This window comes from Macaca nemestrina, chromosome 1, assembly GCF_043159975.1.
Source record: "Macaca nemestrina isolate mMacNem1 chromosome 1, mMacNem.hap1, whole genome shotgun sequence".
Classification (NCBI taxonomy): domain Eukaryota; kingdom Metazoa; phylum Chordata; class Mammalia; order Primates; family Cercopithecidae; genus Macaca; species Macaca nemestrina.
Window position 1 is genome coordinate 227,242,681 of NC_092125.1, and position 24,483 is coordinate 227,267,163.

The window sequence follows — 24,483 nt, forward strand, 5'->3', positions numbered from 1 at the left end:
ACATTTAGTATAACAATGTTCTAGAAGACAGCAATAAAGTGATACATGATAAAATAAACTGTGTAACTATATCTATTAAGATCTGTTCTCACATTCAACTTTCACTGCACAGGGGAAAAAAAGACATTTTAAGTAAAATAACTTGCTAGTTCTACTGAAATTACACAGAATTAATAGGGGCTTGACATGAGGAATATTTACAAGGGTTTTTTTCCCCCCCCTTTATCTGACAGGCTTCATTTTTTCAAAAAATGTTATTATTTACTCACTTTCCCCATTAACAAACTAAAGTAGTTCATGTTTTTTAAAAGGATAGACCTATGGTTTTGTTTTGAAACATGAAGCTACCCCCCAAATCATGACAAGCTTTGCAGTAATGGTAAACACTATAATTAATGGTTATACTAAATAATTTCAGTATTCATTTCACTAGTACATAAAATGAACAGTATCATAACACAATCATCTTTAGTGTCTCCTCTCTGAAAATTAAACTTTAGCAGGCTATATGCTCCCTGGTTTAGGGATCCGAATTCCTTAGTGCTTGCCAGACAGCAGATTCTACAAAGCAGTGTAAATAATGGCCTGCCATACAGGAGAGTAAACGGGAGGAGCATAACCAGGAAAAAGAACTTAGTTACCATTCTTTTTACAAGAGTCCCCACTTGCCATTTCTTCTTCCATTCTGCTACTTCAGTTGTAGCCCACAATATTTAACATTTGAGTTTACCTTGTTAAAATTAAATTCCAAAAACACTTAGATATTAAAATATAGACAACTTCCAAAAGGATTTTATTAAAAGAAACAGGATATTCTTTCTAGAGGCTTATGGCAATCAATAAATAAACAAACTCTATAAATGCCAGATGTTTGTTCCTGTGATTAGGTTTTGTTAAAATAACTTGCAGAGCTCATGCACTGGGTCCGAGTGTGTTAGTGCCCTAAGGCCATGTTTCAAAAAACACAATTTTTTTTTTTTTTAAGTTGCACAGCTACTGAAAAGTAAACTAGCATTTCATTTCCCTGGAATGCTCATCTCACATAAAGTCTGTCACATATGCGTTTGTTGCTCAGAGGCATGCAAGCAATTTTGAACACTATAGAAGGAATCAATACCCCATCAAAACAATGCATATGTTGTTTTAGTAGCATCATTATTTAGACCATTTCAGCATGTTTGTAACAAAAAGCAAGAAGCCAGTAGTGTAACACCAGTCAAGTTTTGTTTCCCAAAAATATTTTGTATTAAAAATGAGAAAAAGTAAACCCATTCAAATCAACTATCTCTATGTACCTCCTTCATTACTAAAATATGTATGTATTTAAAAAAAATCTCTTCTTGACATCAAGATGATGAAGTACACACAGATGCTTTTTTAAAGTCTTCTAAATCATCTTCAAAATTCACCAACTCACACACAAAAAAATGTTAGCCCAAATCTTCTAACAGCTTAATCTCTGCCAAAAGTTCCAGACACCAGACTACCTGAACATGATATCATCTCCAAGCAGTCAGGAATCACTCTGAGTGCCTGAATGTCACAACCAACCAAACTTCCACGTGGGAATGAAATCAATCGCCTCACCTAAATACTTAGTGGTTCTGACAAAATGGCTCCAAATGAAATTGTGCCAATAATGATAACATTTTAGGTGATTTCAAAAAATCTATAAAGGATTTTAACTACTGTTTTCTACATGAGTTTGCTATTTAGGGAGGGGGAGGTAAAGGCTACCAGGAGTTTACTATGTCCCTCACAGTCAAGAAACCTAGAGTATAATCTAATAAGTAAAAAGAAGGCTAGAAGCCATCCAAGGGGCAATGCAACCCTAGGGAGTAACTAATTCCACTTAAATTATGACAACAAAGAGCTGATTCTGAGTCCAGTCTGTTTGCTGTGGCAAGGATATGAGCCACACACATTTTCCCACAGAAATAATGCTGTAAAGAGGAATTAGACTTGACAACTGTCGATTTAACCTGAACTCTTTGAGGTTATTGGGCCTGAGTAGCTTCTCTCCCCATCAAGGGCTGGCCTAAGTCTTAACTTTGGATACAAAGTCCTCTTCGGAACCTCCTGTCTCCTTGCCCCACTCCCAGGCGCCAGCAGCAGTGCCTGAGGATCCCAGATTATCCATCTTCCTCTCTCTTCCAGAAGCCTCCCATTCTTCAATAAGGCACAGTCAGCTCATGACTATGAATGGACTGAATTAATACACACCAGTGCATGAACAGACTGAGCCTGAGGGGTTTTCATTCACCCCAAACAAATCCCCAACTGGTAGAACTACCAGGTATTTTTACATCAAAGGGCACAGAAAGCTAGTCTACCTCAAGGAAGACTTGCTACATTACAGCTTGTCTCTTTGTAACTAGTAAGTGAATTAGACAGGAAATACTCAAAGACCCTAACCAACCCCCAAAACCTTGCATAGGATACAAGCTATCCTTAATCTAAAACTGGAAAACTACTCTACACTGCCCTATCTGTGAGTTACATGCCTGAAAGAAGAAATACACCAAGTTCCACTTTCACAAGACCATCAAGTCATCAGTGTTACAGCAAAGAATATTTTTCTAGGGAAATTATCACCCATATTAAGCTCTAACTACCTGGACAACATTTTATAGGGATACCTTTTCCAACAAACTCAATTTGTATTCAATGTTAAAAATCTTCCCCACCCCACCCCGCCGCACCAAGGAGTAGTACGTAAGCAAAGGGAACTGGTTCACTTCTCAACTAAACAGACACACAGCAAAGAATGTCATTTCTAATAAGGTTAAATCATGACAGAAATGCTGTCATTTTCACCGCAGGCATATTACTTTCAAAACAAAATACGTGGAAGAACTGTAAAGAAATAAAAAATAAAGAGCCAAGAAAATGCAGAGTCATAGAAGCTAGAAGGAGACAGCTGAAGAAATCCATTAAAATAAAAACCCTATACAGTCTGTATTTTAAAAAAAAAAAAAAAAAAAAAAGACTCTCGCTCTGTCACCCAGGCTAGAGTGCAGTAGCAAGATCTCGGCTCACTGCAGCCTCCACCTCCCAGGTAAAACCTTATATATTCTACTAGCTCTTTACAAAATACCTGTTAACATTATATAACGCTTTCTGCAGCAGAAACTAACCTCAGCAAGTATATTCAACAATTAAAAAGAACTATCCAGGCGAGGCACAGTTCTGTGGCTCACGCCTATAATCCCACCACTTTGGGAGGCAGAAGCAGGAGGATCACTTGAGCCCAGAAGTTCGAGACCAGCCTGGGCAATATAGGGAGATCCCATCTCCACAAAAATAAACATTAGCTGGGTGTGGTGGTGCACGCCTCTAGTCCCAGCTACTTAGGAGGCTGAGGCGGAAGGAACACGAGCCCAGGAGGTGGAGGCAGCAGTAAACTGAGATTGTGCCACAGCATTCCAGCCTGGGTGACACAGCAAGACTCTGCCTCTGGGGGAAGGAGAAAAAAAAAAAAAAAAAGCAAAAAGGTGATTACAGTGATAGGGCAAAGCTCGTTATTTTTAATCTATAAATATAAATCAATCAATCACCAGCATGCCATTCAACAACAAAAAAAATGCACTAGAGCTAAGTATACCCCAGTTAGTGGGGATTACATTTTTATTACCATTTCACGTTAGCCTTTCTAGCATGATAAAAATGCCATCTACTGAAAAACCAAAGAAAAGTGCAGCCTTTGGTTTTCATGTCTGTGGCTCACCCACAAGTGGCCAGCAGGTGCTGTCCTTCCTCTCTCTCCCTCTCCTGCCAGCAGGCACCATCTCCACCTCTATTCCAGCCTTCCTGAAAATATATTTCCTGTCAAACCCTTCCAAGATGGTCTGTTCGGAGAATCTGTTTCTCAAAACTTTCTAAAAATAATACAGCAACCTATACCTACAATCATTATTTCCACCATACTCCTCAAAAAGAAAAAACAAAAAAAGCGAAAACTACAAATTAAGTATCTTTCTACCTAATATTTTATCCTCAACAATGTAACTTTTCCCCCCCCTAAAAACATCAAAGCTTTCACAAAAGGAGAAGGGTGGGCAGAAGGAATGGCAAAGGGCACCAGGAAACTTTGGAGAGTGATAAACATGCTCATTATCATAGTGTGGTGATGGTCGTGCGGTGTATTCAGATGTATACTTGCAAAACATACACGACAATGTGCAACTCAGTATGCCAATTATACCGCAATAAAGCTGCTTAAAAATGGTGGGTGGGGAGCCCGAGACAAGAACGCTGCCCTCTCTGCATGCTTTAGGCACGCAGCCATGCTGTGGCCGTCCACGCAGAGGCAGCTGAGAGATCATGGAGAAGCACACGGGAGCCGCCATCCATGAGCTGCTTGTCTTCTTGTTACATAAGACAATAAAAGGATCCTCAATGTTTATGAATATAGAAATACACAATAAACACATAAATGCTACATATTTAAAACCCTTAGTATTGATTACTAATTTTCAAATTAGCCACAAACCTGAAATTACCATATTTTCTAAAGCAAAAGTCCGGGCACAGTCTGACATAGTTTCTTTAAAAAGAGACTATTTGAAATCAGCTTTAGATATACTTCTATTTTTGCAACTGACATGCTAATCCACAAAATATGCTTAAATTTTTTCTTCCAATTGGCCTGCTGCATTGCGCCAACTCTACCATAGCCTAGACCCACTCACTTCTCGTGCTACCCCACTACCCACTAGGGAAAAAGGATCATAAAATACAAATCAAATTCCTGCCGAACACAAATAAAATAAAAAATAAAACAACAGGGAGACAAATTCACCCACTGTTGATTTTATTTCCACATTATTTGTTTTTAAACTTACTAGCCAGGCATACCAGTGCTCACTTTCATCTCTCTCCTGGCTTCCTGCAGGGCAGTCTGGATCATCAAGAAGCTGACATTTCCCATTCCCTCTATTCACTGATTCTCAAACTTCAGAATGAAAAAATAATCCACTATCTAAATAACATCACTTGCAAAAATGTTTTCTAAGTCCTACCCTAAGAGATTATAATTTAGGGTACCAAAGAAGGGGTTAAGGAATTTACATTTTTGGTAAATCCTCCGGGTGAGTCTTATCAGAAGTTCACAATCCTCACTTTAAGATAAAACACTGCCCAGATGGGTCTAACTTCAAACTTCATCCTCCAGTCCCAATACACACACTCTCTCTTCAACACAGGCACCAAGTCACAGACGTCAAAGTTGCATTCTAAAACGCAAATTAAGAAACAAATTCAAGCTTGATAATAGCTTAAGATAATCGTCCCTCTAAGGACTATTACATTTTTTTAAATGCCAATAGATACCTAAAAAGTCTTCACAACTTTAAAGAATAAAGACACACTGAAAGATGGGGTAGCTACACAGAATATAAGGAGTCCTTTCTGGGCTTTAAAATCATGCCGTGTCCTTGAACCTGGGTTCAGGTTACTGCTCTCCCACTTACAACTTCTGTGGCCTTGGACAACCTATTTAATTTTTCAACTAAGGTCTCACTTTCTTCATTTACAACATGAAAACAGTAACATCCCTACCTCACAGTGAGAATGAACAAAAATAATTAATGTAACTACTTAGGCTAGTACGCAGGACCTCAAGAACCAAAAACATGAGCTCTGTGATCATCTTACATTCCTTTTCTTATCTGATTCTTTCCACAACTTAAAAGGGAGACACTGCTGTCCACATTTTTGCAGACGGGTAGAGGTTAAGCTCAAGAGTGTACATCTTAAAAATGGCAGAGCCAAAATTCAAACGAAATCTGCTCATATCCTAACCACAACTGGAATGTTGAAGGATCTGTAAGTTTCTCCCCCTCCCTCAACAGGCTCACTCACAAGCAGTCATATCCCCACACTCTGCACTAGGCCTGGCAGACCCAGGTTCCCGATAACTGTCTGGTAAATGAGGGGATGAATGAATGGGTCCTCAGGAGTAGCAGAGGCTGAACACACTTTCTAGATCCACTACTGTACGCACCACAACACCTTACGTGATACATTTAAAAGAATACATGTGAGATTTAAATCAATGGACTAAGAAAAATAAATTCAAGTACTTTTTTGCATACTTGCATGCTAAAAATGAAGAGTGTTTTCCATTCAAAAGATAAAATTCACCCATTAAGGCTGGGCACAGTGGCTCACACCTGTAATTCTAGCACTTTGGGAGGCCAAGGAGGAAGGATCACTTGAGCCCAGAAGTTTGAGCCCAGAAGTTTGAGACCAGAAGTTTGAGACCAGCCTGGGCCACATGGTGAGACCCCATTTCTATTAAAAATTTTTTAATTTTTAAAAAATTTCATCCAGTCAACAAATATTTATCAAGCATCCACTCTGGCACAGGCTCAGCACAGGTAACAGGGACACATAGTGACACGCCGAGGCACATCTCAGCCTTCTCCACCCCAGCACTGACGAACACTTCCGACATAGAACAAGTAACTCCCAGCATCAGGGGTGCAGTGTGGCATGCTCCAGAAACACTCGGCAAGAGTGCCCTATGGACCCTGCAAGGGGATGGGAAATGTCCCCTGAAGAAACAACACGTAAATGGCATGTAAGCTGGGATCCCACGTGAAACAAGGTGGAGGGCAACCATCATTCTAAGCAGAGGCAACAACATGTCTAAGGGAGCTGAGAGTGTTGAAGGGACTCGGGCAAGAAACCTGTAGCTGGAACAAAGGACAAGGCAAGAGGGGCTTGGCAGGAGACGGGAGAGGTGACAGAGATGAGCTTACGCAGGACCGGCAGACTATGTCTAGAAGGTGGGGTGGTATCTCCAGTACAACAGGAAGCCACTCAAAGGCTTGGGAACAAGAGTACCACTGACCAACTGGCATTTGAAAAGGACCATGTTGGCATCCGGGTGGAGACTGGGTAGGAGGCGGCAAGGGCACAAGCAGGGCATGAGTCAGAAGATCTCTCAATGCTATCTACGCACAAGCAATTGTGGCTTGGACTGCAGCGGTGGCTGCAAAGGGTGACTTGGATACAGTGGAAATTTATTTGGGAAAAAGAACCAGCAGGAATTGTTTTGGATTCAAAACAGATGAAAAGAAGAAGAAAGTGTCAAAAATGCCAGTAATTTTACAGTGAAGAAATCTAACAAACACTACCTCAACCAGGTGATCAAGGTTAATATCATTAGTAAATCATGTTGAGAGCAGCTACCCTCGATATGATGTGATGAGAATGGCACTTTGCCTCTGTGGTCTTCCTTCCCCAAAACCCATTATCCAAGTCTAATCACGAGAAAAACAGTAGACAAATCCAAACTGAAGAACACTGTATAAAATACCTAGTCTGTCAAGGTCAACAAAAACAAGAAAAAATCTAAGAAATTGTCAGACTAATGGAGCCTAAGAAGATATGACAATTAGATGTAATGTGGTATCCTGAATGAAAATCTGAAAAAGAAAAAGACTTTAGGGGAAAACTACGGAAATCTGAATAAAGTGTAGAGTTCAGTGTAAATAATGTGTCGGTACTGGTTCACTGGTGTGAAAAATGTACCACAGTAATGTTAGCGGGGGAAACAGGTGTGGAATGCACAGGAACTCTCCTTAATATTCTTCAGACATTTCTGTAACTCTGAAACTATCCTAAATTTAAAAGTTTACTTTAAAACTGATCCCTGAAATTTGACTTGATAGCCTAGAAGGCTCAGTACCCTTCACTGAGGACACAGGAGAGGACATGGCAGGGGACACAGGAGAAAAATCGTGAAGCTCTATCTCAGACATGAGGCTGGAGCACCCATCAGACACTCAGCAGAGACAGCAGGGAGGCAGCTCTGGAGTGGGGCTCAGCAAAGAGCTCTGAGTTCATGAAACAAACCTAGCAGCCAACAGCAGATTGGATCTCCGGAAGCAGATGGGGGTCACCTAGAGTAAGAATGAATATAGTGAAGGGCCTGAACTCACAGGGAGTGGAGAGGAAATGCGGAGATGGTGGTCAAAGGGTATAAACTTTTGGTTATTCGATGAATATTTTCTGGGGCTCTAATGTACAGCATGGTGACTATAGCTAATAATACTGTATTGTTTATCTGAAATTTGCTAACAGAGCGGATCCTAAGTGTCCTCACTCCTCCCCCCCCATACACACACAGTAACACCATTTAGTGAGGGATGTGCTGGTTGATTGCACTAATCATTACACAATGTATACACATATCAAATTATGTTGTATACTTTGAACACATACACCTTTCACTTGTCAATCATATCTCAACAAAGCTGGGGGAAAGTTTGTCATTTCCTTCAGAGACAAATTAGTGTAGTTCTGATTATTTATATTTTTGTCACCTTTTTTCCCAAAGAAAATAGTTATCTTTTTCATGTAAAAGATGAGACTATTTGATTAAGTCTTTTTGACTCTCTTCTTTCCAAAACAAGGGAAAAGAAAAGAGCCTCGGTCTAATTGCTGAGAAATACCCACATTTAACGGTCACAGAGAGAAGGCCCAGGATCAAGCTCTGCGGAATTCCACCTTTAAATGATGCGAGAGGGGGGTCACGAAGGAAATCTCCAGTAAGCGGGAGAGAAACAGGGGGCATGCACCATCCCAAGAGCCAAGGGGGAAGGCACAGCGGAAGTGGGTGAGTATGTCTGAAAAATCATTAAAAAGGCACTGAAAAATGTTCCTTCTACTTCACAGTGATCTAACAAAGAAGGTTCAGTGCAATAATGGAAGCTAAATTCTAATTGGAATGGTTAAAAAATGAAAGGGAAAAAAAAAAAAAAAACTCTTTCAAGAAGTCTGGCTCTCAGATTTGACACCTGTGTTCATGGCAGCATTATTCAAAACACCGAAAGGCTGAAGCAACCCAAGCACCCACGGATGGATGAACAAATAAACAAAATACGGTGTGCAGAGAACAACCTCAGCCTTCAAATGGAGGGAAAGGCTAACACATGCCACAACATGGATGAACCTTGACGATGTAAGGCTACATGATATAGACCAGTCACAAAAAAAGACAAATACTAGGCCGGGCACAGTGACTCATGTCTGCAATCCTAGCACTTTGGGAGGCCGAGGCAGGTGGATCACCTGGAGTCAGGAGTTTGAGACCAGCCTGGCCAACCATGGCCAACATGGTGAAACCCTGTGTCTACTAAAAATATAAAAAGTAGCCAGGCATGGTGGCAGATGCCTGTAATCCCAGCTGCTCAGGAGGCTGAGGCAGGAGAATCGCCTGAACCCGGGAGGCAGGGGTTGCAGTGAGCCAAGATCGCACCACTGCACCTGGGTGACAGAGTAAGACTCCATCTAAAAAAAAAGGACAAATATTGTATGACTCCACTTTATGAGATATTTAGAATAGTCAAATTCATACAGACAGACAGTAGAAGGGTGGCTGCCAGGGGCGAGGGGTAGGGAGAATGGGGAGTTACTGTTTACTAGGTACAGAGTTTCAGTTTTATAAGATGAGACGAGTTCTGGAGATGGATGGTGCTGATGGTTGCACAGCAATGTGAATGTTTAAATGGTTAAGACAACAGATTTTATACATGTATATTGTACCACAATTTAAAATTTTTTAAAGCAGTCTGTTTCTCTTAATATTAAATCCATATCAAGCTACAATGACCTGCCATGAGAAAATTTTAAAGCTGAAGAACATTAGCCTGGAGCAGCACTTCCCAAACACTTCCCTACTGACATGAAGTTCAATGTAAACGGGTTACACGTGCCTTGCAAGGGGAACTAAGCCACTCTAACCCCGACCAGTGGTTTCTGATCTCAAGGATATTCATTCATTCTCCAGTAAGTCCTACAAATATTCTCATTTTTAATGTGTTCTAAGAAGTGAGAAGTCATGGCTGAAGAAATAAGAGTTAGAGATCATTTCAATCCCATCTCAGTGGCAAGAAAAGTTGCTTTAATTTTTATTAACCTACAACTTCTGCTGCCAAAGGACAAAAAAGATGATGTGATCTTACAGAAACCAGTAACAGAGATCAGCTAGACAAACAAATGAATCTCTACTGTAAAGTCACACTGTACAGCCAGGCGCAGTGGCTCATGCCTGTAATCCCAGAACTTTGGGAGGCCAAGGCGGGCAGATCACTTGAGGTCAGGAGTTCGAGAACAGCCTGGACAATGAGGTGAAACCCCGTCTCTACCAACAATACAATACAAAAATTAGCCGGGCATGGTGGCATATGCCTGTGATCTCAGCTACTTGGGAGGCTGAGGTACAAGAATCACTTGAACCCGGGAGGCGGAGGTTGCAGTGAGTTGAGATTACACCACTGCAACCCAGCCTGGGTGACAGGGCAAGACTCTGTCCCCCCCAAAAAAAGTAAGTCACACTCCACTTCTGACAGTTTTTTGGTTTTTTTGTTTTGTTTTGTTTGCTTGAGATGGAGTCTCTGTCGACCAGGCTGGAGTGCAATGGCACAATCTCAGCTCACTACAACCTCTGCCTCCTGGGTTCAAGCAATTCTCCCACCTCAGCCTCCCAAGTAGCTAGGACTACAGGCGCGTGCCACCACGCCAGGCTAATTTTTTGTATTTTTAGTAGAGATGGGGTTTCACCATGTTGGCCAGGCTGGTCTTGAACTCCTGACCTCCAAGTGATCCACCCGCCTCGGCTTCCCAAAGTGCTGAGATTACAGGCATGAGCCACTGTGCCTGGCCCTGATAGATCTTTAAGAACAGAAAAGGAGCAATACTTTCCTCTTTACAATACGTTAGGATGACAAAAACTAAATCAGTGTATAAGGAAAGAAAAAACAATGTGGTAATTTTGTAGGCACGAAATAAACAGATAAATGAACAAAGAGTTCAGGTTTTAAAAAAAAAAAAAACACGTGGCCGGGCGCGGTGGCTTACACCTGTAATCCCAGCACTTTGGGAGGCCATGGCGGGCAGAAAACGAGGTCAGGAGATAGAGACCATCTTGGTTAACACAGTGAAACCTCGTCTCTACTAAAAATACAAAAAATTAGCCCAGCGTGGTGGCGGGTGCCTGTAGTTCCAGCTACTCAGGAGGCTGAGGTAGGAGAATGGCATGAATCCCTGAGGCAGAGCTTGCAGTGAGCAGAGATCACGCCACCGCACTCCAGTCTGGGTGACAGAGTGAGACCCCATCTCAAAAAAAAAAAAAAAAAAAAAAAAAACATATTTGTGGAAACTTAGCACATGGTAATGGCAACATCTCAAATCAGTAGAAAATGATCAATGACTCAATAGCAACCATCTTATTTGGAGAAAAATGAAATTAGTGCTCTAACTCACCCCATTGGCATATAAAAAAAAATTTAGCTATATTAAACATCTAAGGATAAAAATTCAAAACAAAAGAAGAAAATCCAGGAAGAATACTCAATTACTGGTGTGGGGAAGACTAAGTTCACATGATATCAAGGCCAAAAACATTCAGTTTGGGAGCATGACTCATAGGATTGGCATGAGAACATAATGAGTTAAGAAAACTAAGACTGAAACACAGATGACTAATGGGAGAAAAATTATACATACTTCTTTTAAAATAAAAACATAGAAATCAGAAAGAAAAAGAACGAAGAACCTACTAGAAATAAGACTGAAGACAATTATAAAACATAAAATATCCAAAAAATTAGCATAAATGGTCAAACCATGCTAAATTGCAGGAATATACAAAGAAATGTAAATTAAAAGGAGATCTGAGTCTTTTACCTGTTGGGCTGAGAAAGATTCAAAGGACTGACAACACTTACCACTGGTAAGGGTTTGGGGAATGCACGCTCTCACTTTTAGCTAATGAGAGCCCAAATTGGTATTCTACAACATTTCTCCTCTCTTTGTTTTGAGACAGGGTCTCACTCTGTTGCACAGGCTGGGGTGCAGTCGCAGGATCACAGCTCACTGCAGCCTCGACCTCCCAGGCTCAAGTGATCCTCCCACCTTAGCTTCCCAAGCAGCTGGGACCACAGGAATGCACAACCATGCGCAGCTAATTTTGTTTATTTTTTGTAAAGTCGGGTCTCCCTATGTTGCTCAGGCTGGTCTTGAACTCCTGAGCTCAAGTGATCCTTCTGCCCAGGCCTCTCAAAGTGCTGGAATTACAGGAGTGGCCACTGCACCTGGCCTGGTACAACATTTCTAAGGGCATATGGCAAATATTTACACTCTGACTAGCACTTCCGTCCTAGTACATAACCTGAGATGTTAAGTGCATCACTTAATATAAGAGCAAAATATGAGGACAACCAATAAGGGATTGGCTTAAAACTTTATGGAACATCCATGCTATGCCTTTAAGCACATACACACCCACACATATGCACTGACACAAAAAAATGTCCACAACATATTGTATAAATGGGGAGGAAAAAAACAGGTAAGCTGTATACAATTCCTCTTGTGTGTATGTATACTCAAACATGTACACATACAACGCACACGATTTACATAAGCATTTGTCAAGTCCAAAAAAGGATATATATCAAACTGTTCACAATGGTTATCTCCTAGGATATACAATTTTAAGATAAAGTCAGTTTATAATCTCTACACTCCTATTAGAATTTTTTCAAAGACCATTCATTACTTTTATAAGTATATATTTTATATACCCTGTTGTAATAAAATATAAGATAATTTCTATGGGAGGGGACAGCAATCTATGGCAAAAAGGACATAATGATCTGTATGCTCCTTTTCTTCATTAATACATAAAGTCCTTTAAATATAAGGCAGCTTCCAGTTATGACTGAATGGTCTTAAAACATCCATATTATTCTTTTAGACAAAGGAACGCTCCATACCGAACAGTCAGAAGTTAGATCTTCCTGAGCTATGGCAAAGTTATGACACTGGGGTTCTCATATAAAAAGCATGAGACTCAGCAAATAAAGGACAATCTTCTTTAGGCATGTCTAAATTAGAAGGAGCGATAGCCTGTCAATACGATTTCAGACTCACAAGATCAATGTGAGGCTAAACTTAGCAGAAACCCATGAAAATACTCACTACAGGATCAGACCAATTAACTGATCAAAAGAGTAGCTGCAAGAAATATAACTTATTTAATATATAATCACACCAGTATAATGCCGGCTAAACTGGTTTCTGTAATGGGCATAAAACAGTCACAACATCCCCCACACACATACACACCACCACCACCACACACACCACTTTAAGGATAATGCTGAAAACAAGACAGGCTGTAACAGAACCTCAATATACAAAGTGATATGTAATCTGAATTTTATTTTAATAATACTGAAAACAGTCACCTCTTAAGTGGGTAATGTCTCTAAAGATAAGCAGTTCTGTAAATTACATTAACATATCTAAGAAACATACAGTAAACAAAACTAATGCCATAAAACAAAGCTAATTCAAAGAATTCAAAATACAACTGAACAGTTAAAATACTTTAAAAGCAAAAACAACTGTAATTTGAATTGGGGATATCAGTACTAACATCCCTACAATATGTCTTCATTCATGACTGGCCTATCTTTCTTTCTTCAGTATCCCACTCCTCATTCCTTTCCCATTCCTGGGATCCTGAATCATTAATTCATTCACACAGCAATTCTTTATTGAGCATTTACTATGTGCCAGGCACCATTCTAAACTCTGGAGATGCAGCAGTGAGTAAAACTAAAATCTCTGCCCTGGCACATCTTGCATTCTAGTGGATTCAAATCCATCAGTGCCGCCCACTATATAAAATTACATCCTTCTGGCCACCCCACCTCAACATCCCTAGACCTCCCCATGAATAGGCTCCTATTTTTTTCTTTTTACAATGCCTTCAGCACATTATTTTATTTTCAGTGTCCCCACTTTAGAACATTAAGCTCCAGAAGACAGGAATGTTTTTTATGTTTTGTATGTTGCAAGAACTTAGAATACTGCCTGTCATACAGACACTGAAATATTTGTTGAGTTAATGAATGCCTTCTCTTCCCTCTATGGTCTAGCTCTCTCTCCCAATGAAAGTTGCTCACATCTATCCTATTTTGTAAGCAAAACACATGTCCTCTGTCCTACAGCCTGACCCTACCTTGCCTTCTACTTTCCAGCTTCTTTGAAGATGCAGAACTGCAGTATTCTGTACCAACTCTCTCCACTTCTTCACTTTTACTGCAACTGCTTTGGTTTTGTTTGTTTGGTCACCAAAGCCTTCTTTATTTGCAAATCCAAATTTAGTTTACTTTTTAATTAAACACGTAATTCGTATTCACTACACAAGTACACAGAAAATGGCATCACATGCCACATAATGAATTAAGCCAGAAACCTGGGAGTTATTCTCAATGTCTGCCTGTCTCTCCCAGCCCACACTCAATCCATCACCAGTTCTGAATGATTCTATTTCCAAATCCCATCTCCAAGCCATCCAGTCATCTCCAGCTCCACCGTTAACTCTCACTGGATTCCTGCAAATTGCACCCCGTGGTCTCTCAACTTCCATTCTTGCCTCCAATCCCCTGACCACTCAGCACCCAACACAGTGGCTGTAAATAGCACATCAAACCAAGAATCTCCTATTTCAGACCTCTATAATGGACAACCCTTCACAGGGACATCCCAGTTTCCAAGGTGGCCTATGGCTGTGAGCAGAATGACCCCTGCTGTGGCCTCTTCTCCTGCCACTCTCTACCTCCCCCTACCCTCTATGACCTCCCACTTCTCACTACAGACATGAAGTGAGACTTTTCACTTTTCACTAGCCTAACCAAATCCCTCCTTACTTCGACTCCCTGTTATAATTAGTAATTATCCACATTAAATGTTTCTTTCAATTCACTTCCCATCGTGAAGCCTGCCCACAAGCCTCCCCTCGGTCTACATCACTCTTCCCTGATCACTTATCTCACCAAGCTAAACTCCTCCTCATCACTTCCATCACAAAAATATCACTTTCTAAGAGAAGTCTTCCCTGGCTTCTCATCTAAATTACATCGTCCTCTCTTGTAGCAGCCTGTATTTTTCCTTCTCAACCCTTTGTAGCACTAAGTACACACCCATTCTTATCATTATCTGCTTAATGGCTGTCTCCCTTTGAAGGCAAGATTTTGTCTTGATCCATCCATCCATCCAATCTATCTAACCAATCTATTTAATCTATCTATCTATCTATTTATCTATATATCTGTCCCCCAGGGACTAGAACAGTGCCTGGCACAAAAGAGCTCAGATGAATGAATGATTGTCCTATCAGCCTATAAACTCTGCAAAAACAAGTTCAATGTCTATTTTGTCTGCTCTTATGTATCTCGTAACAAACACATTATGTCTGGCATAGAGAAAACACTCAACATTTATTAAATAAATGCTGAATGAATACCAAAAAAAAGCAGTGGGGGGAAGCATCATAATTCTATCTGTCACAGAGGAAAAAGAAAAAAAAAAAACAACACTGCTACCACCTTGGCCATCTAGATATACACAGCCTTCCAGATTGCTCTACATTGTGTTAATTGTATGGCGTCCAGCTCCTGAAACGCAGGTGGCTTCTCCAGTACCCATCTCCACAAGCACCTGCAGCTGCTCCAGTCTCCAGAGACTGCAGCACACAACGGCAGGCCATACCCAGCAGCCAGCAGCTCCCCCTCAGCATCCCACTCTGGAGGTTTTGTAGCAGGGTACCTCCAGTGAGACACCTCCCCATGAAGAGCTTTTGTGTGGCTCCCCAGTGAGCAACTTTTGGCAGGTATAAGAAGGTGGATTTCCATGATGCTCCAATAGTATGACATCCCAGCAACTTCTCAGCCATGCAATAAACTAGTCATGCCCTCTGGATGAGGTCTGGATCTTGGTCCTGGGGGAAGGAGGGACTCTACCTCAGTCCCAGGGGCAGCAGTTGCTCTGTTTCTCTGCTATTTTCATATTCTTTACAGTTCTCTTCACTTTTTACTAGCCTAACCAAATCCCTCCTTACTTGATTTCCTGTTATAATTAGTAATTATCCACATTAAACACTTTTTTCAATTTACTGGTGATACAGTTTGAATCTGTTTCCACACCCAAATCTCATGTTCAACTGTAATCTCCAATGCTGGAAATGGGACCTGGTGGGAGGTGACTGGATCATGGGGGTACACTTTCATGAATGGCTTAGCACCATCCCTTTGGTACTGTTCTCATGATAGAGTGAGTTCCCGTGAGAGCCGACTTTTAAAGTGTGTAGAGCCTCCCCTCCTCTCTCTCTCTTGCTCCTGCTCTGGCCATGTAAGACGAACCTGCTTCCCCTTCGCCTTCTGCCATGATTGTAAGTTTCCCGAGGCCTCCCCCAGAATCCAAGCAGATGCTGGCACTTTGCTTCCTGCACAGTCTGTGGAACCATGAGCAAATTAAACCTCTTTTCTTTATAAATTACCCAGTCTTGGGTATTTCTTTATAGCACTGTGAGGACAAACTAATACAACTGGTTTCTCTCTCCTGATTAGATCCAGATTGATACAAACTTGGAATTTGTGTTTGTTGTTGGGATATAAAATTACAATTGTGTCCAGAGTTACCTTGAATCTTGTAACCTAGCTTATTTTTTATAATAAGTTATAAACAGGTTTTTATTAATTTTCTACATATACAATCATGTCATCTACAAAATCAGTTTTGTTCTTCCCCTTCTCATCCCTGTACTATTTTTCTTTTCATATTCAACTAGGTAGGACTTCCAGTAAAATAATAAAATTGGTGACAGTGAAAACAACTTCTCTTTCCCAGTCTCAAAAGAAAACTTTCAACATTTCATCAGTAAACATGGTGTTTGCTATAGGATTTTTCTGAGTAATTTTTATCAAACTAAGGAAGTTAACTTTTATTCATAAAGAGATTCCATTTTGAATGGCTACTGGATTTTACCAAAGGCAATTTTTGCACCTCTGACGTTATCACACGATTTTTCTGTTCTCTATTAATTTAGTGATTTACACTGATCAATTCTTCAAATATTAAACCTATCTTTAAGATATTCTGAATTTAGTCTTTTGATATTTGTTGAGATTTACTCTATAAATCAACAATTTTGATCAATGTTCCCTATGCATATGAAAAGAATGTACAGTCTACAGTTACTGGGTGCAGTATTGTATTTCATATTTTACTATATTCCATATTTCATTTTGAATGCATCTTATTTTCAACATACAGTCTTTTGTTGCTTAACAGGGATACATTCTGAGAAATGCATCATTAGGCTATTTTGTCATTGTGCAAAGACAACAATGTACTTACACAAACGTACTTACACAAAGATGTACTTACAAAAATCTAGATAGTACAACCTTCTACACTCTTAAGCCATATGGTATATCCTATTGCTCCTGGGTTATGAATCTGCATATTACTGTACTGAATATTGCAAGCAACTGTGACACAGTGATAGGTATTTGTATCTAAACATATCTAAACATAGAAATGGTAATGTGTTACACTATGATACTATGACATCCCTTCGAGACAGGAATTTTTCAGTTCCATTAAAATCTTATGAGACCAGCATCATATATACAGTCCCTTGTTGACTGAAACATCGTTATGAAGCACAGGACAGCAGTATGTCTAAATTACACGTAAACCCACTGAGATTTCAATTAGGTCAAGTTTGTTCATTACGTTATGGAAATCTTCTGTCCTTACTGATACTTTGTTTTTGAGTTAATAAAGATGGTATACTAAAACTTCCCACTATGAATTGTGGATCTGTCTGTTCTTTGTCATTTTTGTTAACTCTAGCTTTGTGTATTTTGAGATAGTCTTTTTAGGTACATATAGATGTAGAACTGTTGTAACTTCCTGGAGAACTGAATTGAGTATCTTACCATTATGTATGTCTTTATCGCAAGTAATTATTTCTACCCTGAAGTCTACTTTATTAATAAAGGTACACCAGTTTTCTTTTAATGTTTGAGTAATACATCTTTTCTACCATTTTATTTTCAACTTTTCTGCATCCTTGAAAGCGGTACAGAGTTGTTATCTGCTTTTTTTTTTTAATCCAATTTCTCAATCCTTGCTTTTTAATTAGAAATTTTGGTTCACTTTTATTTAATATAATTACTGATGGACTAAGTTTAAATCTAACACCTTACTGTTCACTTCCTATTTTTCCCACATGCTCTGTTTCTGTTTTTGGTCTTCTTGTCTTCTTTTAGATTAATCAAGTTTTACTACACCTACTGCTGTTACTATTCCATATTTCCCCTCTATTAATTTGTTAATTATATATATTTTACTACTCTTTTAATGACTATCCTAGAGATTATAATATGTGTCCTTGACTTATCAAAATCTCAAGTAAATTATATTTTTACCACTTCCTGGACAATGAAAAGACCATAAGATACTAACTCTTATTTAACATCCCCACAACTTACTTATATGCTACTATTATATTTTTAAATTCTAGGTATATTTTAAACCACAAATAATTTTTTACCCAACAGTGTTCATTTACATTTACCATCTTATTTCTCTTTTCTTTAGTCTTCACTTTTCCATGCATCTTAAAGCTGCCATCCAGGATCACTTCTCTTCTGCCAAAGACCAACCTTTACTATCACTCCCTTTAGTGCAGGTCTGGTGTAATTAACTCTGTGATATAATAAGAAATATATATTTGGTCTTCATTTGAAGTTCCTGGCATCAAGCCCTGAAACCCTTAGAATCTCCTGAGTTACAGTAGTAAGAAGAGCAGACATACCTGAGTTTATGGTGAGAGGACTCTTGGGAGAATGGCGGCTGGTTACCAAAGCAACCAATCATGTGATTAGAGGATTTAGACTTTCAGACCCTCACACTCTGCTCCCCACCCCACCACCTCCTGGGAAGGGAGACAGGTTAGAGACTGAGTTCAATAACCAATGGCCAATGGCCAAAGATTTGATCAATCATGCCTTCATAATGGAGCCTCCATAAAAACACAAACAACAGAGTCCAGACAGCTTCCGCGTTGGTGAACACATAGGGGAGCTGGGAGGGTGACGCACCTGGAGAGGGTGTGCAAGTTCTGAGTTCCTCCCCATACCTTGCTCTATGCATCTCTTTCATTTAGCTGTTCTTGAATTGTATCCTGTATAATCAACAGGTAAACCTAGGTAAATGTTTCCCTGTTTTGTGAGCCATTCTAGCAAATCACTAAATCTGAGGAAGGGTTTATAGGAATCCTCACTTCACAGCAGTCAGTAAGAAATATGGGAGACCTGGACTTGCAATTGGTTTCTAAGAAATCCTGTGCGGCTGATTTCTCAACCTGTGAGGCAAGTAATTCCAGGCAGCATCCAAATTGAGTTAAATTGCAGACTACCTGGAGTCCACAGAGAACTGGAGAATTGGCTACACATTTGGTATGAGAAGTTTTGTGAGCGTAGAAGAAAGAGAATTGGGGTTTTGGCTTTTTCTTTTAAATCTTCTCATTTTTGTTGCTCTAAAGAAGTGATAATTTTGTCCTCACTTTTGAAGGATATATTTGCTGGGTATAACATTCTAGTTTGGCTATTTACCTTCTTTTTTACATGTTGAAAACATTAGTCCATTGCCTTCTGATATCTATTGAGAAATTAGCTGTCAATCTTACTGCTCTTTTGAATGTAGTACGTAGTTTTTCTCTGGTTTTTTGTTTTTGTTTTTTTTAGAGACAGAGTCTCACTCTCGCCTAGGCTGGAGTACAGTGGTGCGATCTTGGTTCACTGCAATCTCCGCCTCCTGGGTTCAAGCGACTCTCGTGCCTCAGCCTCCCAAGTGACTGGGATTACAGGCGTGCACTACCATGCCTGGCTAATTTTTGTATTTTTAGTAGAGACAGGGTTTCACCATGTTGGCCAGGCTGGTCTCAAACTCCTGGCCTCAAATGATCTGCCCACCTCAGCCTCCCAAGTGGCTGGGATTACAGGCATGAACCATCATGCCCAGCTAATTTTTGTATTTTTAGTAGAGATAGGGTTTCCCCATGTTGACTAGGCTGGTCTCAAACTTCTGGCCTCAACTGATCCAGCTGCCACAGCCTCCCAAAGAGCTGGGATTACAGGAGTGAGCCACTGCACCTGGCCTCTGCTTACTATTAAAATTTTCTCCTTATCTTAGATTTCTGGCAGTATTTTTAAAATCTGTGATGAGATGGCTTAGTTCTAGTTCTAGGTCTGTAGTACTTTTTAAATCTGTGATGAGATGGCTTTTGTCTGTTATGAACAATTCTCAGCTATCATCACTCCAAATACTGCTTCTGCAGCACTCCTCCTTCCTTTCCTACTAGGATTTCAATTATATGTTGGTTAAACCTTTCCACTGAATCCCTATGACTCACTCTTTCATGTATGTCCAGCCCATTTTTATTTCCATGTTTCATTCTGAATATTTGTTTTCTACTTATTAGTATTACTAATGTACTGCCAAACCCATTAACTGACATCTTAATTTCAGTTACAGTCCTTTAACTGTAGAGTTTACATTTGGTTTTTCTATTGGGGAGGGGGTGGTGTGATTCCAATTTCCCTATTCTTAATCTTATAAATCCTTAAACACACTATATACATTACCCTTTTCTAATAACTTCACTATCTGGATCCCTGTCAATCCACTTCCATAGTCTGTTGTTTCTCTTGGCATTCAGTAACATTGTCTTAAATCCTCATCTGCCTGGTGATTTCTGAGTGCCAAACATTGTAAATAAACATAGAGCTCATTTGAGGTTCTGAGTGATGTTATCTTCTATTAATGAAAGGAATTACACTTGCTTCTTTCCAGAATACCTTGATCTAGTCAGGAACTGAGAGGGTCTGGAGCTGGACTTCAATACCCGTGAGGAGCTACTATCCCTAAGATATAGGTCTTTGGGTCTCCTATTCAAAGCCTAAGAAGTTTTCCTCCTCCGTGACCTATGCCAAACTCCAATTTTTGTCCTCTGCCCTTTGAGTCTAACAAAAACTCTGTTCAGCCGTCCAGCTTCTCATCTGCCTAAATCTTCCTGAATCAGCAGATTCCTCTGGGACAGAAATGACTGCAAATGTTGGTCTCACATTTTGAGCTTCCCTACCCCACCACCATGCCCCATATCTTATACCCACAAATCTTCACTATTTTGTTAACTCTCCATTTCCCTCACAGAAATTTTGTCTTAAATTTTGTCCATCATCTCAACTTGTTCTCAGCAGGAAATAAGGCCCAACAACTTAGTCTATCATTAACCAGAAAAATCTTCCCCACTCTCCTTGTGGGTCTTTTGTAATTCCTTTCTTTTTTTTTTTTTTTTTTTTTTTTTTGAGGCGGGGTCTCACTCTGTCGCCCAGGCTGGAGTGCAGTGGCACAATCTCGGCTCACTGCAAGCTCTGCCTCCCGGGTTCACGCCATTCTCCTGCCTCAGTCTCCTGAGTAGCTGGGACTACAGGCACCCGCCACCACCCCCGGCTAATGTTTTGTATTTTTAGTGGAGACGGGGTTTCACTGTGTTAACCAGGATGGTCTCAATCTCCTGACCTCATGATCCACCCGCCTCAGCCTCCCAAAGTGCTGGGATTACAGGCGTGAGTCACCGCACCCAGCCTCCTTTCTGTCATTTTATCAAAATTTTGGAAGGATGGAAAATAAAGACATCTTCAATGAGTCCTACTTAACCAGAAACCTTCAGTTACTCATTTTTCTGATAGATCATTTAGATATGAAGGATATTAAACCTCTGCCTGTCAAATATGTGGCAAATACTTTTCCCAGTTTGCCATTTACACTTTAATTTTATGATATTTTTAGCACACAGACATGCTGGATTTACATGAAAATGTATTAGTCTTTTCTTTCTGTTATGATTCTTGTGCCTCAGCCTCCTAAGTGGCTGGGATTACAGGCATGCACCACCCTGCCCGGCTAATTTTTGTATGATTAGATGTGGTATGATTAGCTTAGAATGGGTTTGCTCCTTCCTAACCGGAACACAAACTGAATACTGACCGATATTTTCTCCTAGTATTTTTACTATTTTCAATTTCTACATTTAATTTTTAGATTTATTTTGGTATAAGACATGAGGTGGGGACCTAATCTAATTTTTTTTTTTTTTTTTTTTTCCTGAGACAGAGTCTCTGGGCTCTGTCATCCAGATTGGATTGTAGTGGCACGATCTCAGCTCACTGTAACCTCCACCTCCCAGGTTCAAGCAATTCTTGTGCCTCAGCCTCCCAAGTAGCTGGGATTACAGGTGTGCATCACCACATCTGGCTAATTTTTGTATTTTTAGTAGAGATGGGGTTTCACCGTGTTGGCCAGGCCAGTCTTGAACTCCTGACTTCAGGTGATCCTCCTGCCTCAGCCTCCCCAAGTGCTGGGATTACAAGCATGAGCCACCACACCCAGCATAACCTAGTATTTTTTAAGTGGTAAGCCAATAGTTCCAAATCAATTTAAATAAACAGCCCTCCATTTCCTCCTCAAAACTGTACCTTTATCATATACTAACTCACTCTCTCTCTCTCTCTCTCTCTCTCTCTCTCTCTCTATATATATATATATATATATATATTTTTTTTTTTTTTTTCCCTTAACACTTCTATAATTTTACTCTGCAGCCTGGCACTGCTGATCCCTACTGCTCACTCTCCTTGCTACTCTCCCAGCTCCCCTCATCTTCAACTATTCCTTCTTAGTCTCCTTTGTAAGCTCAATTTCCTTCCTATGTCCCCTCTCTCGTTTCACACACTCTCATTTTCCAGCCTCCTTTAGTTCATTTCTGGAAGCTCTTTCTTCTCTCATTCTCCTACTCTCCAAGGAAAATTTTATGCGTACTCTCAGCTTCTTTGAGCTCTCTCTAGGTCCCAAATCTACATCCAACTGCTTTCTAGGATCTCTAGATGTTCCCCAGGTGCTCCAAGCTCAACCATACAAATAAAAACACAGTATGTACTGAAACCTGCTCTTCTTTATGTATTTCATTATCTACAGTACCATCATCACTCAAGCCAGAATCTCAGTAATTTCTCCTCTCCTTCACCATGAAAGGATCCAGAATAAGCCACTATAACATAAAAATTACTTTGAGCTGAAGGCATTTGAGTTCCTGAAACCCCTTATCTGCCTAAAAGCAGAGCCTCCCGAAAGAACTCAAAGAACTCAATTGTCATAAATCCTTTCCCACAGGGGCAACTCTAATCTTCTGAGATGAGAAGACAACCAAACAGACAATGTCACGAAAATATATAGCTTCCATTTATTCTCCTAAAGGCCCATTTATCTTTCCAAATAGTTCCTTGTTTTCCCAGAAGTAGCCTTTCTCCCTCTCCTCCTCATCTGTTAAGATGGTGTATAAACCCCAAATCCTAATGGCTCTTTTCAGTCACATTTATTTGTGAACTCCCCTAAGTATTTACAAGATTAAAATCTACCTTTTCTCTTGCTAATCTATCATTTGTCAGTTTAATTCAAAGGCCCCGAAGTACTGAACCTAAGAGTAGAGAAAAAGTGTGACAGCCATCACATCTTAGAGGTCACATAAATGCTACTGACTCTAGCTCCCAAGTCGGATCCTTTGCTACTGTCAATGCCTAAAAACAGGTCTTAGTTACTACCTCTGGGATGGATTCCTCCCCCGACTCCCGGCTTTCTTCCAAACCATTCTCTACATGGTCCACAGGGTAACTGCATAAAATAAAAATCTGCTCATTTTCCTCTTCTGATGAAACTGTGGTAAAAGGCCAGGTGCAATAACTTATGCCTATAATCCCAACACTTTGGGAGGACAAAATTGGAAGATCACTTGAGGTTAGGAGTTCAAGGCCGGGAAGGAGACTCCCTCTTTACAAAATAAAAATAAAACTATTAGCCAGGTATGGTTGGCGCAGCCCTGTGGTCTCAGCCACTCTGGAGGCTGAGGTATGAGGGGATTGTTTGAGGCCGAGGAGTTCAAGGCTATGGTGAGCTATGATCAAGCTGGGAGACAGAGTGAGACCTTCAAAGAAAACAAACAAAACCCTGTTAAGATCTGCAAACCCAGGCTGGGGGCAGCAGCTCACACCTGCAATCCCAGCACACTGGTGAGGTGGGTGGATCACCTGTGGTCAAGAGTTTGAGACCAGGCCAGGCGCGGTGGCTCAAGCCTGTAATCCCAGCACTTTGGGAGGCCGAGACGGGCGGATCACGAGGTCAGCAGATCGAGACCATCCTGGCTAACACGGTGAAACCCCGTCTCTACTAAAAAATATAAAAAACTAGCCAGGCGAGGTGGCGGGCGCCTGTAGTCCCAGCTACTCAGGAGGCTGAGGCAGGAGAATGGTGTAAACCCAGGAGGCGGAGCTTGCAGTGAGCTGAGATCCGGCCACTGCACTCCAGCCTGGGCGACAGAGCGAGACCCCGTCTCAAAAAAAAAGAGTTTGAGACCAGCCTGGCCACTATGGTGAAATCCTTTTTCTACTAGAAATAAAAATATTAGGCCCGGCGCAGTGGCTCACACCACTGTAATCCCAGCACTTTGGTAGGCCGAGGCAGGCAGATCATGAGGTCAGGAGTTCAAGACCATCC

General features: G+C 40.5%; 1 protein-coding gene across 21 annotated transcripts in view; it reads right to left on the reverse strand.

Moving 5' to 3' along the window:
* LOC105479380 (calmodulin binding transcription activator 1) overlaps positions 1–24,483 on the reverse strand; it is a 975,024-nt gene that overhangs the window by 886,101 nt on the left and 64,440 nt on the right. The gene's annotated exons all lie outside the window — the stretch shown is intronic.